The sequence below is a fragment of the Durio zibethinus genome, unplaced genomic scaffold, assembly GCF_047325235.1.
Source record: "Durio zibethinus cultivar Kanyao isolate XHJ-2024 unplaced genomic scaffold, ASM4732523v1 HiC_scaffold_3, whole genome shotgun sequence".
NCBI classification, from domain to species: Eukaryota; Viridiplantae; Streptophyta; class Magnoliopsida; order Malvales; family Malvaceae; genus Durio; species Durio zibethinus.
In genome coordinates, this window is record NW_028323044.1 from 2,515,226 (window position 1) to 2,530,225 (window position 15,000).

A 15,000-nucleotide genomic window follows, 5' to 3' on the forward strand; every position below is an offset into this window, starting at 1 on the left:
CGGGGACACTTTTTCCAAACAAGCAAATCCCACACCGAGGGTGCGCAGGTGCCGATGGTGGTCGAGGCATGTGCCCGCAACAAGGGCCAACGTGAGCCGATGGTGGTCGAGGCAACCGCCCGCACCAGCTCGAGGCATGTGCCCACACCAAGGCCCGGCATGTATCGATGGTGTTCGACGTAGGGGCCATCTTCTGCTGATGGTGGTCGAGGCAAGAGCCCGCACCAAGGGCCAGCGTGTGCCCATGGTGCTCGAGGCAACCGTCCGCACCAGGGCCCAGCGTGTGCCGATGGTGGTCGAGGCAACCGCCCGCACCAAGGGCCGGCTTGTGCCGATGGTGTTCGAGGCAACCGCCCGCACCAGGGCCCAGCGTGTGCCGATGGTGGTCGAGGCAACCGCCAGCACCAGGGCCCAGCGTGTGCCGATGGTGGTCGAGGCAACCGCCCGCACCAAGGCCGAGCGTGTGCCGATGGTGGTCGAGGCAAGCGCCCGCACCAGGGCCCAACGTGTGCCGATGGTGGTCGAGGCAAGCGCCCTCACCAAGGTCGAGCGTGTGCCGATGGTGGTCGAGGCAACCGCCCGCACCAGGGCCCAGCGTGTGCCGATGGTGGTCGAGGCAAGCGCCCGCACCAGGGCCGAGCGTGTGCCGATGGTGGTCGAGGCAAGCGCCCGCACCAGGGCCCAGCGTGTGCCGATGGTGGTCGAGGCAAGCGCCCTCACCAAGGCCGAGCGTGTGCCGATGGTGGTCGAGGCAACCGGCCGCACCAAGGGCCGGCGTGTGCCGATGGTGTTCGAGGCAACCGCCCGCACCAGGGCCCAGCGTGTGCCGATGGTGGTCGAGCCAGGAGCCCGCACCAAGGGCCGACTTGTGCCGATGGTGTTCGGGGCAACCGCCCGCACCAGGGCCCTGCGTGTGCCGATGGTGCTGGGGGCAACCGCCCGCACCAGGGCCCAGCGTGTGCCGATGGTGCTGGGGGCAAGCGCCCGCACCAGGGCCCAGCGTGTGCCGATGGTGGTCGAGGCAAGCGCCCGCACCAGTGCCCAGCGTGTGCCGATGGTGGTCGAGGCAAGCGCCCGCACCAGGGCCCAGCGTGTGCCGATGGTGCTGGGGGCAAGCGCCCGCCCCAGGGCCCAGCGTGTGTCGATGGTTATCGGGGCAACCGGCCGCACCAGGGCCCAGGGTCTGCCGATGGTGCTCGAGGCAACCGCCCGCACCAAGGCTCAGCATGTGCCGATTGTGATCGAGGCAACAACCCACACCAGGGCCCAGCTTGTGCCGATGGCGGTCGAGGCAAGTGCCCGTACCGAAGGGCAGCCTATGCCGATGATGGTCGATGCATGTGCCATCACCATGCGTCATCATGTGCCATTGATGGTCGAGGCCTTGGCCGAAGTTCGATTTTGAGCCACGGTGCCCATGCTTGGCTCCAGCATGTGCTGGTGCCGCATTTTTTTCACTCGGGACAGCATCGCCGGAGCATCGCCGGAGTACCGCCGGAGAACCTGACCGGCGGCATTGGGGTTCCGGCGATTGGGAGGGGGGCCGGGGGGGTGTGCGCACATGATGTGCGATGGGTGCTGGTACTTGGCCTTGTGTTGGCCCCCTATCCCTCATCAAACCTCTGAGAATTCACACCCCCTTAAAGAGCATTTGAGATTTTACAGGTTTGCTACCAGTAGCCGTTAAAGTGTCTGAAATGGGGACACTTTTTTCAAACGGTCACAAAATCTTCTCTACTTCGAGTTTTTAGCTGAATTTTTTTGTGCATGCCAACAAAAATATAAGGATCATGCCTACAAAATTTGGGGCCAAAAATCCTTATAAAAAAATTTTAAAAAATCCCGAACCGCAAAAAGTTTCAAAAATCATGAAAAATAGAAAACGAGTCATCTTCCAACGAAACTTCACGTGAAGGCTTAGGGGACCATTGTATGAATTTACAAGCCATAAAAATGGCATTGGCACGGCAGAAATTTGAAGATGTGCCTAAACCCACCAGGGCCCAGCGTGTGCCGATGGTGCTCGAGGCAACCGCCCGCACCAGGGCCCAGCGTGTGCCGATGGTGCTCGAGGCAAGCGCCCGCACCAGGGCCCAGCGTGTGCCGACGGTGGTCGAGGCAACCGCCCGCACCAGGGCCGATAGTGTGCCGATGGTGCTCGAGGCAACCTGTCGCACCAGGGCCCAGCGTGTGCCGATGGTGATCGAGGCAACCTGCCGCACCAGGGCCCAGCGTGTGCCGATGCTGGTCGAGGCAAGCGCCCGCACCAGCGCCCAGCGTGTGCCGATGGTGCTCGAGGCAACCGACCGCACCAGGGCCCAGCGTGTGCCGATGGTGCTCGAGGCAACCTGCCGCACCAGGGCCCAGCGTGTGCCGATGGCGCTCGAGGCAAGCTCCCGCACCAGGGCCCAGCGTGTGCCGATGGTGCTCGAGGCAACCTGCCGCACCAGGGCCCAGCGTGTGCCGATGGTGCTCGAGGCAACCTGCCGCACCAGGGCCCAGCGTGTGCGGATGGTGCTCGAGGCAAGCGCCCGCACCAGGGCCCAGCGTGTGCCGATGGTGGTCGAGGCAACCGCCCGCACCAGGGCCCAGCGTGTGCCGATGGTGGTCGAGGCAACCTGCCGCACCAGGGCCCAGCGTGTGCCGATGGTGCTCGAGGCAACCTGCCGCACCAGGGCCCAGCGTGTGCCGATGGTGCTCGAGGCAACCGACCGCACCAGGGCCCAGCGTGTGCCGATGGTGGTCGAGGCAACCGCCCGCACCAGGGCCCAGCGTGTGCCGATGGTGGTCGAGGCTGCCGATGATGGTCGAGGCAACCTGCCGCACCAGGGCCCAGCGTGTGCCGATGGTGCTCGAGGCAACCGACCGCACCAGGGCCCAGCGTGTGCCGATGGTGCTCGAGGCAAGCGCCCGCACCAGGGCCCAGCGTGTGCCGATGGTGGTCGAGGCAACCTGCCGCACCAGGGCCCAGCGTGTGCCGATGGTGGTCGAGGCAAGCGCCCGCACCAGGGCCCAGCGTGTGCCGATGGTGGTCGAGGCAAGCGCCCGCACCAGGGCCCAGCGTGTGCCGATGGTGGTCGAGGCAACCTGCCGCACCAGGGCCCAGCGTGTGCCGATGGTGCTCGAGGCAACCGACCGCACCAGGGCCCAGCGTGTGCCGATGGTGCTCGAGGCAACCTGCCGCACCAGGGCCCAGCGTGTGCCGATGGCGCTCGAGGCAAGCTCCCGCACCAGGGCCCAGCGTGTGCCGATGGTGCTCGAGGCAACCTGCCGCACCAGGGCCCAGCGTGTGCCGATGGTGCTCGAGGCAAGCGCCCGCACCAGGGCCCAGCGTGTGCCGACGGTGGTCGAGGCAACCGCCCGCACCAGGGCCGATAGTGTACCGATGGTGCTCGAGGCAACCTGTCGCACCAGGGCCCAGCGTGTGCCGATGGTGATCGAGGCAACCTGCCGCACCAGGGCCCAGCGTGTGCCGATGCTGGTCGAGGCAAGCGCCCGCACCAGCGCCCAGCGTGTGCCGATGGTGCTCGAGGCAACCGACCGCACCAGGGCCCAGCGTGTGCCGATGGGGCTCGAGGCAACCTGCCGCACCAGGGCCCAGCGTGTGCCGATGGCGCTCGAGGCAAGCTCCCGCACCAGGGCCCAGCGTGTGCCGATGGTGCTCGAGGCAACCTGCCGCACCAGGGCCCAGCGTGTGCCGATGGTGCTCGAGGCAACCTGCCGCACCAGGGCCCAGCGTGTGCGGATGGTGCTCGAGGCAAGCGCCCGCACCAGGGCCCAGCGTGTGCCGATGGTGGTCGAGGCAACCGCCCGCACCAGGGCCCAGCGTGTGCCGATGGTGGTCGAGGCAACCTGCCGCACCAGGGCCCAGCGTGTGCCGATGGTGCTCGAGGCAACCTGCCGCACCAGGGCCCAGCGTGTGCCGATGGTGCTCGAGGCAACCGACCGCACCAGGGCCCAGCGTGTGCCGATGGTGGTCGAGGCAACCGCCCGCACCAGGGCCCAGCGTGTGCCGATGGTGGTCGAGGCTGCCGATGATGGTCGAGGCAACCTGCCGCACCAGGGCCCAGCGTGTGCCGATGGTGCTCGAGGCAACCGACCGCACCAGGGCCCAGCGTGTGCCGATGGTGCTCGAGGCAAGCGCCCGCACCAGGGCCCAGCGTGTGCCGATGGTGGTCGAGGCAACCTGCCGCACCAGGGCCCAGCGTGTGCCGATGGTGGTCGAGGCAAGCGCCCGCACCAGGGCCCAGCGTGTGCCGATGGTGGTCGAGGCAAGCGCCCGCACCAGGGCCCAGCGTGTGCCGATGGTGGTCGAGGCAACCTGCCGCACCAGGGCCCAGCGTGTGCCGATGGTGCTCGAGGCAACCGACCGCACCAGGGCGGAGCGTGTGCCGATGGTGGTCGAGGCAAGCGCCCGCACCAGGGCCCAGCGTGTGCCGATGGTGGTCGAGGCAACCTGCCGCACCAGGGCCCAGCGTGTGCCGATGGTGCTCGAGGCAACCGACCGCACCAGGGCGGAGCGTGTGCCGATGGTGGTCGAGGCAAGCGCCCGCACCAGGGCCCAGCGTGTGCCGATGGTGGTCGAGGCTGCCGATGGTGGTCGAGGCAACCTGCCGCACCAGGGCCGAGCGTGTGCCGATGGTGCTCGAGGCAACCGGCCGCACCAGGGCCCAGCGTGTGCCGATGGTGGTCGAGGCAATCTGCCGCACCAGGGCCCAGCGTGTGCCGATGGTGTTCGAGGCAACCGACCGCACCAGGGCCCAGCGTGTGCCGATGGTGCTCGAGGCAACCTGCCGCACCAGGGCCCAGCGTGTGCCGATGGTGGTCGAGGCAACCTGCCGCACCAGGGCCCAGCGTGTGCCGATGGTGGTCGAGGCAAGCGCCCGCACCAGGGCCCAGCGTGTGCCGATGGTGGTCGAGGCAACCGACCGCACCAGGGCCCAGCGTGTGCCGATGGTGCTCGAGGCAACCGGCCGCACCAGGGCCCAGCGTGTGTCGATGGTGGTCGAGGCAAGCGCCCGCACCAGGGCCCAGCGTGTGCCGATGGTGGTCGAGGCAACCGCCCGCACCAGGGCCCAGCGTGTGCCGATGGTGCTCGAGGCAACCGACCGCACCAGGGCCGAGCGTGTGCCGATGGTGGTCGAGGCAAGCGCCCGCACCAGGGCCCAGCGTGTGCCGATGGTGGTCGAGGCAACCTGTCGCACCAGGGCCCAGCGTGTGCCGATGGTGGTCGAGGCAAGCGCCCGCACCAGGGCCCAACGTGTGCCGATGGTGCTGGGGGCAACCGCCCGCACCAGGGCCCAGCGTGTGCCGATGGTGATCGAGGCAGGCGCCCGCACCAGGGCCCAGCGTGTGCCGATGGTGGTCGAGGCAAGCGCCCGCACCAGTGCCCAGCGTGTGCCGATGGTGGTCGAGGCAAGCGCCCGCACCAGGGCCCAGCTTTTGCCGATGGTGATCGAGGCAACCGGCCGCTCCAGGGCCCAGCGTGTGCCGATGGTTATCGGGGCAACCGGCCGCACCAGGGCCCAGGGTCTGCCGATGGTGCTCGAGGCAACCGCCCGCACCAAGGCTCAGTGTCACGGTCCGCGCGTTCCTTCTATTGAAACCACGCGTCCGTGTGGCACCAAGACTAATCCTAGTCAAGGTCAGCCTTCTATCGTGCCCATTTTCCGCCGCGGACAACCCTATTCCAGTCCACGATCCTCGAATGCTCATAGGGATGCATAGTCCCGGTTCTCATGGCCTTGAGGCCTCTTGACATGGTGCGAACCCAGCATCATGCCCGCCCGCATCGTTCGCAGGCTCCTATATTGAGTTTACGCCACACCCCACCTAAGCTGGTCAACAGCCCAACTCGGAGCCTCTAGGCTCATTTCGTCCCACGAGACTCGGTTCTTAGGGCTCAGGCCCTTAGCAACAGTATCGACTGCCCGCACGCATGATTGACACCCTACATCATGCTGGTCCCGCAAGGGGACTTGGGTGGACTGCCCCAGTGGCAGCACACCATCCCGACTGGCCGCAGGGGTCTAGCAGCACGCCTACCCGCTAGTCCGCACGCCCCTTTTTCTCGATGGCATCCCTCATACGTAAACACCATCACATGATCCTTCCGGCTCGAGGAGGGGAAAACCGACGGGCATAACGGATTCTACCGTCTAACCCCCTGTCTCCATGCAAAGGCGCGATACGAGGCCCGCCGGCCCCAACCGTCCCCGGGTTTACCTTACCCGAGAAAACATCGTGCCACGCTCGTGACCCTACGATGCCCGCCCACCTAGACACCACGAGTGCCTAGGAGTAGCTCACTTCAGACTAGCCAGGCCCCCGCCTGCCCGCTAGCCAAGGGGGTGGTGGAGAGCTGACACCAAATCATCCCCCTATAAAGAGCGTTAGAGATTTTCCCAATACGCTACCAGTGACCGTAAGAATGTCTGAAACGGGGACACTTTTCTGCCCAGCCATGTCGGGGTCTTTCTCCGGCTAACTCAGGGCCCCGTAACCTTCCCTTTGGTCACCATTGCTCCTTGATACTGCTCGCTGCTCCACCAACCCACTCGAAGGTGCCCGCATATTGCTTCCACTAATGGCACCCGCCAGGATACTTGGCTTGAAGGTGTCCGACCATTGTCCCGAACTTCCCCGCGTATCTTGCGGCCCGGGGCTCCCATTGCCCCTACAACATGTTAGCATCATGTTCCAAAGCTCCGAATGCACGCCTTCATTCCTTAGAACCGCTTTCCCACCAGCTCGGTCTCGACCGCTGCTCGGTTCAGGGTCAGTCATGGCAGGACCAAGGCCTGACCATGACACTCTCCCCCACTTACTATGTCGATGCCCTCATCGACGCCAAGACCACACCCAACTATCCTGTTGCACACAGCTGACATTTCCTCATATGTCTCTTACTGGTGCTCTCAAGGATTGGGTTGAGGTCCCGTCACATGAGGCACCAGGCACAGTACTCGTCCATTGTTGGTGTAGATTGGTCCCATTGTTGCTCAGCTTTGTTGTAGTTCGAACCGCCTAACCTATCTTGGTTGTATTCATATGGGTCATACCATGGCTTCATCCCTTGATCATTGTCAGGTTGCGACCTCGAGGTGCCCTCATTGATCAATGACCCTCAGTAGAATGAATGACCACCGCTTTGCCACTCATTTGGTGCGTCCCACCGGACGTGACCCCTCACACCAACTGCACGCTTGCAGCATCAACTCACTGATGCGCCCCTCTGGACGTGATGCTTAGGTCAACCGCACTCATACGGCACCCTATATGATGACCCTAGCATAGTGGCATTCAAGCACCTTGGTCATCTCCCAACTTGGGTCCTCTCGGCCCCTCCAAGGTCACCTCTCTAGGTGTGGCCCTCAGGCCAACCGCCCCCAAGACGGCACCTTAAAGCGTGCTAATTCAGTCTTTGCCCCCGGCTTGAACACTATGCTCCATCGCCCAAGCTCCTTTATCTTGGCTCAGTCTCGGGGGGGGGGGAATTGATAGGTCTCCCCCACTTTTACTGGAAACTCGGCACAGCATTATGCGCAACCCTGTCTCCTCGATGGTTCTATTGCTCGATAGTTTTGATTCCAACCCAGTTCCTAGGGCGTCCCAAAATCCGCTTATACTCGGAGACCCACTGATCTACCAGCACTTTTGGCCCACTGATTTGTTTGACTCGGGGATTCACCCGCTCGATCCTCAAGGTCCACTGACTTGCACGACTGAGGCCTTGTCAACTGGCCGTTTTCCCTTTCTTGTTCCACTGGAAAACATCCTGTCGTGGCCCACTGACCACCACTACTCGTGAAGCCTTCCCTTTCGGCCAATACAAGTTCAATATCCTGGTTCACACACACACTCTCGTGATCCTCTGACCACAAGAACTCATGGTCCACTGACCAACGCAGCTCATGGTCCACTGACCATCTCACTTGTGGCTTCAATCTTCAGCCACTTCATACTCTTCTGTGTAGTAGTCTCATGCTTGGACCCGAATACTTCGGCTTGCACCCCCGCTGGGGCACCTGCACCATACATCAAGTGCACACATTAGTAATTAATCTTGCAACTCGACGCCTCCTGCCCCTCAGGACAAGATTCACTCGGCCCACGTGGCCTGACACAACACCATTTCATGGTGTAAGACCCTTTTCGGATCTCGGTCTCACTACGGTTCCTTTCACCGTAAAGGCATCACATGCCACAACATATGCCAACACCTTTTTCTAGGTGAGGCTAGACTCTGGTGCCCTTTTTCTAGGCGTCCAAGAGTCTACTCGAGAGCCATTTTACATAGGCCCAATATTTCCCATCGCATGCAACGGTGGCCCTTTCCCGAGCCCCCATAGGCACAAAAACTGCATTTGTGTCTCGATAGCTCCATTCGGGCTTGGCACCACCGTAATTTCGCATCACCAGACCCACACATGGGGTCGCATAACTCTCGCCACTGAGCCAACCTAGGCTCTGATACCAAGTGTCACGGTCCGCGCGTTCCTTCTATTGAAACCACGCGTCCGTGTGGCACCAAGACTAATCCTAGTCAAGGTCAGCCTTCTATCGTGCCCATTTTCCGCCGCGGACAACCCTATTCCAGTCCACGATCCTCGAATGCTCATAGGGATGCATAGTCCCGGTTCTCATGGCCTTGAGGCCTCTTGACATGGTGCGAACCCAGCATCATGCCCGCCCGCATCGTTCGCAGGCTCCTATATTGAGTTTACGCCAGCACCCCACCTAAGCTGGTCAACAGCCCAACTCGGAGCCTCTAGGCTCATTTCGTCCCACGAGACTCGGTTCTTAGGGCTCAGGCCCTTAGCAACAGTATCGACTGCCCGCACGCATGATTGACACCCTACATCATGCTGGTCCCGCAAGGGGACTTGGGTGGACTGCCCCAGTGGCAGCACACCATCCCGACTGGCCGCAGGGGTCTAGCAGCACGCCTACCCGCTAGTCCGCACGCCCCTTTTTCTCGATGGCATCCCTCATACGTAAACACCATCACATGATCCTTCCGGCTCGAGGAGGGGAAAACCGACGGGCATAACGGATTCTACCGTCTAACCCCCTGTCTCCATGCAAAGGCGCGATACGAGGCCCGCCGGCCCCAACCGTCCCCGGGTTTACCTTACCCGAGAAAACATCGTGCCACGCTCGTGACCCTACGATGCCCGCCCACCTAGACACCACGAGTGCCTAGGAGTAGCTCACTTCAGACTAGCCAGGCCCCCGCCTGCCCGCTAGCCAAGGGGGTGGTGGAGAGCTGACACCAAATCATCCCCCTATAAAGAGCGTTAGAGATTTTCCCAATACGCTACCAGTGACCGTAAGAATGTCTGAAACGGGGACACTTTTCTGCCCAGCCATGTCGGGGTCTTTCTCCGGCTAACTCAGGGCCCCGTAACCTTCCCTTTGGTCACCATTGCTCCTTGATACTGCTCGCTGCTCCACCAACCCACTCGAAGGTGCCCGCATATTGCTTCCACTAATGGCACCCGCCAGGATACTTGGCTTGAAGGTGTCCGACCATTGTCCCGAACTTCCCCGCGTATCTTGCGGCCCGGGGCTCCCATTGCCCCTACAACATGTTAGCATCATGTTCCAAAGCTCCGAATGCACGCCTTCATTCCTTAGAACCGCTTTCCCACCAGCTCGGTCTCGACCGCTGCTCGGTTCAGGGTCAGTCATGGCAGGACCAAGGCCTGACCATGACACTGGGCCCTGGTGCGGGCGGTTGCCTCGACCACCATCGGCACACGCTGGGCCCTGGTGCGGGCGCTTGCCTCGAGCACCATCCGCACACGCTGGGCCCTGGTGCGGCAGGTTGCCTCGAGCACCATCGGCACACGCTGGGCCCTGGTGCGGCAGGTTGCCTCGAGCACCATCGGCACACGCTGGGTGTCATGGTCAGGCCTTGGTCCTGCCATGACTGACCCTGAACCGAGCAGCGGTCGAGACCGAGCTGGTGGGAAAGCGGTTCTAAGGAATGAAGGCGTGCATTCGGAGCTTTGGAACATGATGCTAACATGTTGTAGGGGCAATGGGAGCCCCGGGCCGCAAGATACGCGGGGAAGTTCGGGACAATGGTCGGACACCTTCAAGCCAAGTATCCTGGCGGGTGCCATTAGTGGAAGCAATATGCGGGCACCTTCGAGTGGGTTGGTGGAGCAGCGAGCAGTATCAAGGAGCAATGGTGACCAAAGGGAAGGTTACGGGGCCCTGAGTTAGCCGGAGAAAGACCCCGACATGGCTGGGCAGAAAAGTGTCCCCGTTTCAGACATTCTTACGGTCACTGGTAGCGTATTGGGAAAATCTCTAACGCTCTTTATAGGGGGATGATTTGGTGTCAGCTCTCCACCACCCCCTTGGCTAGCGGGCAGGCGGGGGCCTGGCTAGTCTGAAGTGAGCTACTCCTAGGCACTCGTGGTGTCTAGGTGGGCGGGCATCGTAGGGTCACGAGCGTGGCACGATGTTTTCTCGGGTAAGGTAAACCCGGGGACGGTTGGGGCCGGCGGGCCTCGTATCGCGCCTTTGCATGGAGACAGGGGGTTAGACGGTAGAATCCGTTATGCCCGTCGGTTTTCCCCTCCTCGAGCCGGAAGGATCATGTGATGGTGTTTACGTATGAGGGATGCCATCGAGAAAAAGGGGCGTGCGGACTAGCGGGTAGGCGTGCTGCTAGACCCCTGCGGCCAGTCGGGATGGTGTGCTGCCACTGGGGCAGTCCACCCAAGTCCCCTTGCGGGACCAGCATGATGTAGGGTGTCAATCATGCGTGCGGGCAGTCGATACTGTTGCTAAGGGCCTGAGCCCTAAGAACCGAGTCTCGTGGGACGAAATGAGCCTAGAGGCTCCGAGTTGGGCTGTTGACCAGCTTAGGTGGGGTGCTGGCGTAAACTCAATATAGGAGCCTGCGAACGATGCGGGCGGGCATGATGCTGGGTTCGCACCATGTCAAGAGGCCTCAAGGCCATGAGAACCGGGACTATGCATCCCTATGAGCATTCGAGGATCGTGGACTGGAATAGGGTTGTCCGCGGCGGAAAATGGGCACGATAGAAGGCTGACCTTGACTAGGATTAGTCTTGGTGCCACACGGACGCGTGGTTTCAATAGAAGGAACGCGCGGACCGTGACACTGGGCCCTGGTGCGGGAGCTTGCCTCGAGCGCCATCGGCACACGCTGGGCCCTGGTGCGGCAGGTTGCCTCGAGCCCCATCGGCACACGCTGGGCCCTGGTGCGGTCGGTTGCCTCGAGCACCATCGGCACACGCTGGGCGCTGGTGCGGGCGCTTGCCTCGACCAGCATCGGCACACGCTGGGCCCTGGTGCGGCAGGTTGCCTCGATCACCATCGGCACACGCTGGGCCCTGGTGCGACAGGTTGCCTCGAGCACCATCGGCACACTATCGGCCCTGGTGCGGGCGGTTGCCTCGACCACCGTCGGCACACGCTGGGCCCTGGTGCGGGCGCTTGCCTCGAGCACCATCGGCACACGCTGGGCCCTGGTGCGGCAGGTTGCCTCGAGCACCATCGGCACACGTTGGGCCCTGGTGCGGGAGCTTGCCTCGAGCGCCATCGGCACACGCTGGGCCCTGGTGCGGCAGGTTGCCTCGAGCACCATCGGCACACGCTGGGCCCTGGTGCGGTCGGTTGCCTCGAGCACCATCGGCACACGCTGGGCCCTGGTGCGGCAGGTTGCCTCGACCACCATCGGCACACGCTGGGCCCTGGTGCGGGCGCTTGCCTCGACCACCATCGGCACACGCTGGGCCCTGGTGCGGGCGCTTGCCTCGACCACCATCGGCACACGCTGGGCCCTGGTGCGGCAGGTTGCCTCGACCACCATCGGCACACGCTGGGCCCTGGTGCGGGCGCTTGCCTCGAGCACCATCGGCACACGCTGGGCCCTGGTGCGGTCGGTTGCCTCGAGCACCATCGGCACACGCTGGGCCCTGGTGCGGCAGGTTGCCTCGACCATCATCGGCAGCCTCGACCACCATCGGCACACGCTGGGCCCTGGTGCGGGCGGTTGCCTCGACCACCATCGGCACACGCTGGGCCCTGGTGCGGTCGGTTGCCTCGAGCACCATCGGCACACGCTGGGCCCTGGTGCGGCAGGTTGCCTCGAGCACCATCGGCACACGCTGGGCCCTGGTGCGGCAGGTTGCCTCGACCACCATCGGCACACGCTGGGCCCTGGTGCGGGCGGTTGCCTCGACCACCATCGGCACACGCTGGGCCCTGGTGCGGGCGCTTGCCTCGAGCACCATCCGCACACGCTGGGCCCTGGTGCGGGAGCTTGCCTCGAGCGCCATCGGCACACGCTGGGCCCTGGTGCGGCAGGTTGCCTCGAGCACCATCGGCACACGCTGGGCCCTGGTGCGGTCGGTTGCCTCGAGCACCATCGGCACACGCTGGGCGCTGGTGCGGGCGCTTGCCTCGACCAGCATCGGCACACGCTGGGCCCTGGTGCGGCAGGTTGCCTCGATCACCATCGGCACACGCTGGGCCCTGGTGCGACAGGTTGCCTCGAGCACCATCGGCACACTATCGGCCCTGGTGCGGGCGGTTGCCTCGACCACCGTCGGCACACGCTGGGCCCTGGTGCGGGCGCTTGCCTCGAGCACCATCGGCACACGCTGGGCCCTGGTGCGGGCGGTTGCCTCGAGCACCATCGGCACACGCTGGGCCCTGGTGGGTTTAGGCACATCTTCAAATTTCTGCCGTGCCAATGCCATTTTTATGGCTTGTAAATTCATACAATGGTCCCCTAAGCCTTCACGTGAAGTTTCGTTGGAAGATGACTCGTTTTCTATTTTTCATGATTTTTGAAACTTTTTGCGGTTCGGGATTTTTTAAAATTTTTTTATAAGGATTTTTGGCCCCAAATTTTGTAGGCATGATCCTTATATTTTTGTTGGCATGCACAAAAAAATTCAGCTAAAAACTCGAAGTAGAGAAGATTTTGTGACCGTTTGAAAAAAGTGTCCCCATTTCAGACACTTTAACGGCTACTGGTAGCAAACCTGTAAAATCTCAAATGCTCTTTAAGGGGGTGTGAATTCTCAGAGGTTTGATGAGGGATAGGGGGCCAACACAAGGCCAAGTACCAGCACCCATCGCACATCATGTGCGCACACCCCCCCGGCCCCCCTCCCAATCGCCGGAACCCCAATGCCGCCGGTCAGGTTCTCCGGCGGTACTCCGGCGATGCTCCGGCGATGCTGTCCCGAGTGAAAAAAATGCGGCACCAGCACATGCTGGAGCCAAGCATGGGCACCGTGGCTCAAAATCGAACTTCGGCCAAGGCCTCGACCATCAATGGCACATGATGACGCATGGTGATGGCACATGCATCGACCATCATCGGCATAGGCTGCCCTTCGGTACGGGCACTTGCCTCGACCGCCATCGGCACAAGCTGGGCCCTGGTGTGGGTTGTTGCCTCGATCACAATCGGCACATGCTGAGCCTTGGTGCGGGCGGTTGCCTCGAGCACCATCGGCAGACCCTGGGCCCTGGTGCGGCCGGTTGCCCCGATAACCATCGACACACGCTGGGCCCTGGGGCGGGCGCTTGCCCCCAGCACCATCGGCACACGCTGGGCCCTGGTGCGGGCGCTTGCCTCGACCACCATCGGCACACGCTGGGCACTGGTGCGGGCGCTTGCCTCGACCACCATCGGCACACGCTGGGCCCTGGTGCGGGCGCTTGCCCCCAGCACCATCGGCACACGCTGGGCCCTGGTGCGGGCGGTTGCCCCCAGCACCATCGGCACACGCAGGGCCCTGGTGCGGGCGGTTGCCCCGAACACCATCGGCACAAGTCGGCCCTTGGTGCGGGCTCCTGGCTCGACCACCATCGGCACACGCTGGGCCCTGGTGCGGGCGGTTGCCTCGAACACCATCGGCACACGCCGGCCCTTGGTGCGGCCGGTTGCCTCGACCACCATCGGCACACGCTCGGCCTTGGTGAGGGCGCTTGCCTCGACCACCATCGGCACACGCTGGGCCCTGGTGCGGGCGCTTGCCTCGACCACCATCGGCACACGCTCGGCCCTGGTGCGGGCGCTTGCCTCGACCACCATCGGCACACGCTGGGCCCTGGTGCGGGCGGTTGCCTCGACCACCATCGGCACACGCTCGACCTTGGTGAGGGCGCTTGCCTCGACCACCATCGGCACACGTTGGGCCCTGGTGCGGGCGCTTGCCTCGACCACCATCGGCACACGCTCGGCCTTGGTGCGGGCGGTTGCCTCGACCACCATCGGCACACGCTGGGCCCTGGTGCTGGCGGTTGCCTCGACCACCATCGGCACACGCTGGGCCCTGGTGCGGGCGGTTGCCTCGAACACCATCGGCACAAGCCGGCCCTTGGTGCGGGCGGTTGCCTCGAGCACCATCGGCACACGCTGGGCCCTGGTGCGGGCGGTTGCCTCGACCACCATCGGCACACGCTGGGCCCTGGTGCGGACGGTTGCCTCGAGCACCATGGGCACACGCTGGCCCTTGGTGCGGGCTCTTGCCTCGACCACCATCAGCAGAAGATGGCCCCTACGTCGAACACCATCGATACATGCCGGGCCTTGGTGTGGGCACATGCCTCGAGCTGGTGCGGGCGGTTGCCTCGACCACCATCGGCTCACGTTGGCCCTTGTTGCGGGCACATGCCTCGACCACCATCGGCACCTGCGCACCCTCGGTGTGGGATTTGCTTGTTTGGAAAAAGTGTCCCCGTTTCAGACATTTTAACGTCTACTGGTAGCATATCTGTAAAATCTCTAATGCTCTTTAGGGGGTGGTGGTCCGGCACCCCCTCTCCCCCCCCCCACGGGGGGAGTAGGTGTGCGCGATGGGCCTCCCATTGCGTGCACCCCGGCCAACGTCCCTCGAACGAAATACAGGGCGTGCATGCCTTCCGGCGATTTTTGTCCGGCGACTGGTTGCTCCGGTGACCGGCAGGCGCCCATGGCCTCGATCGGTTGGCTTGCAT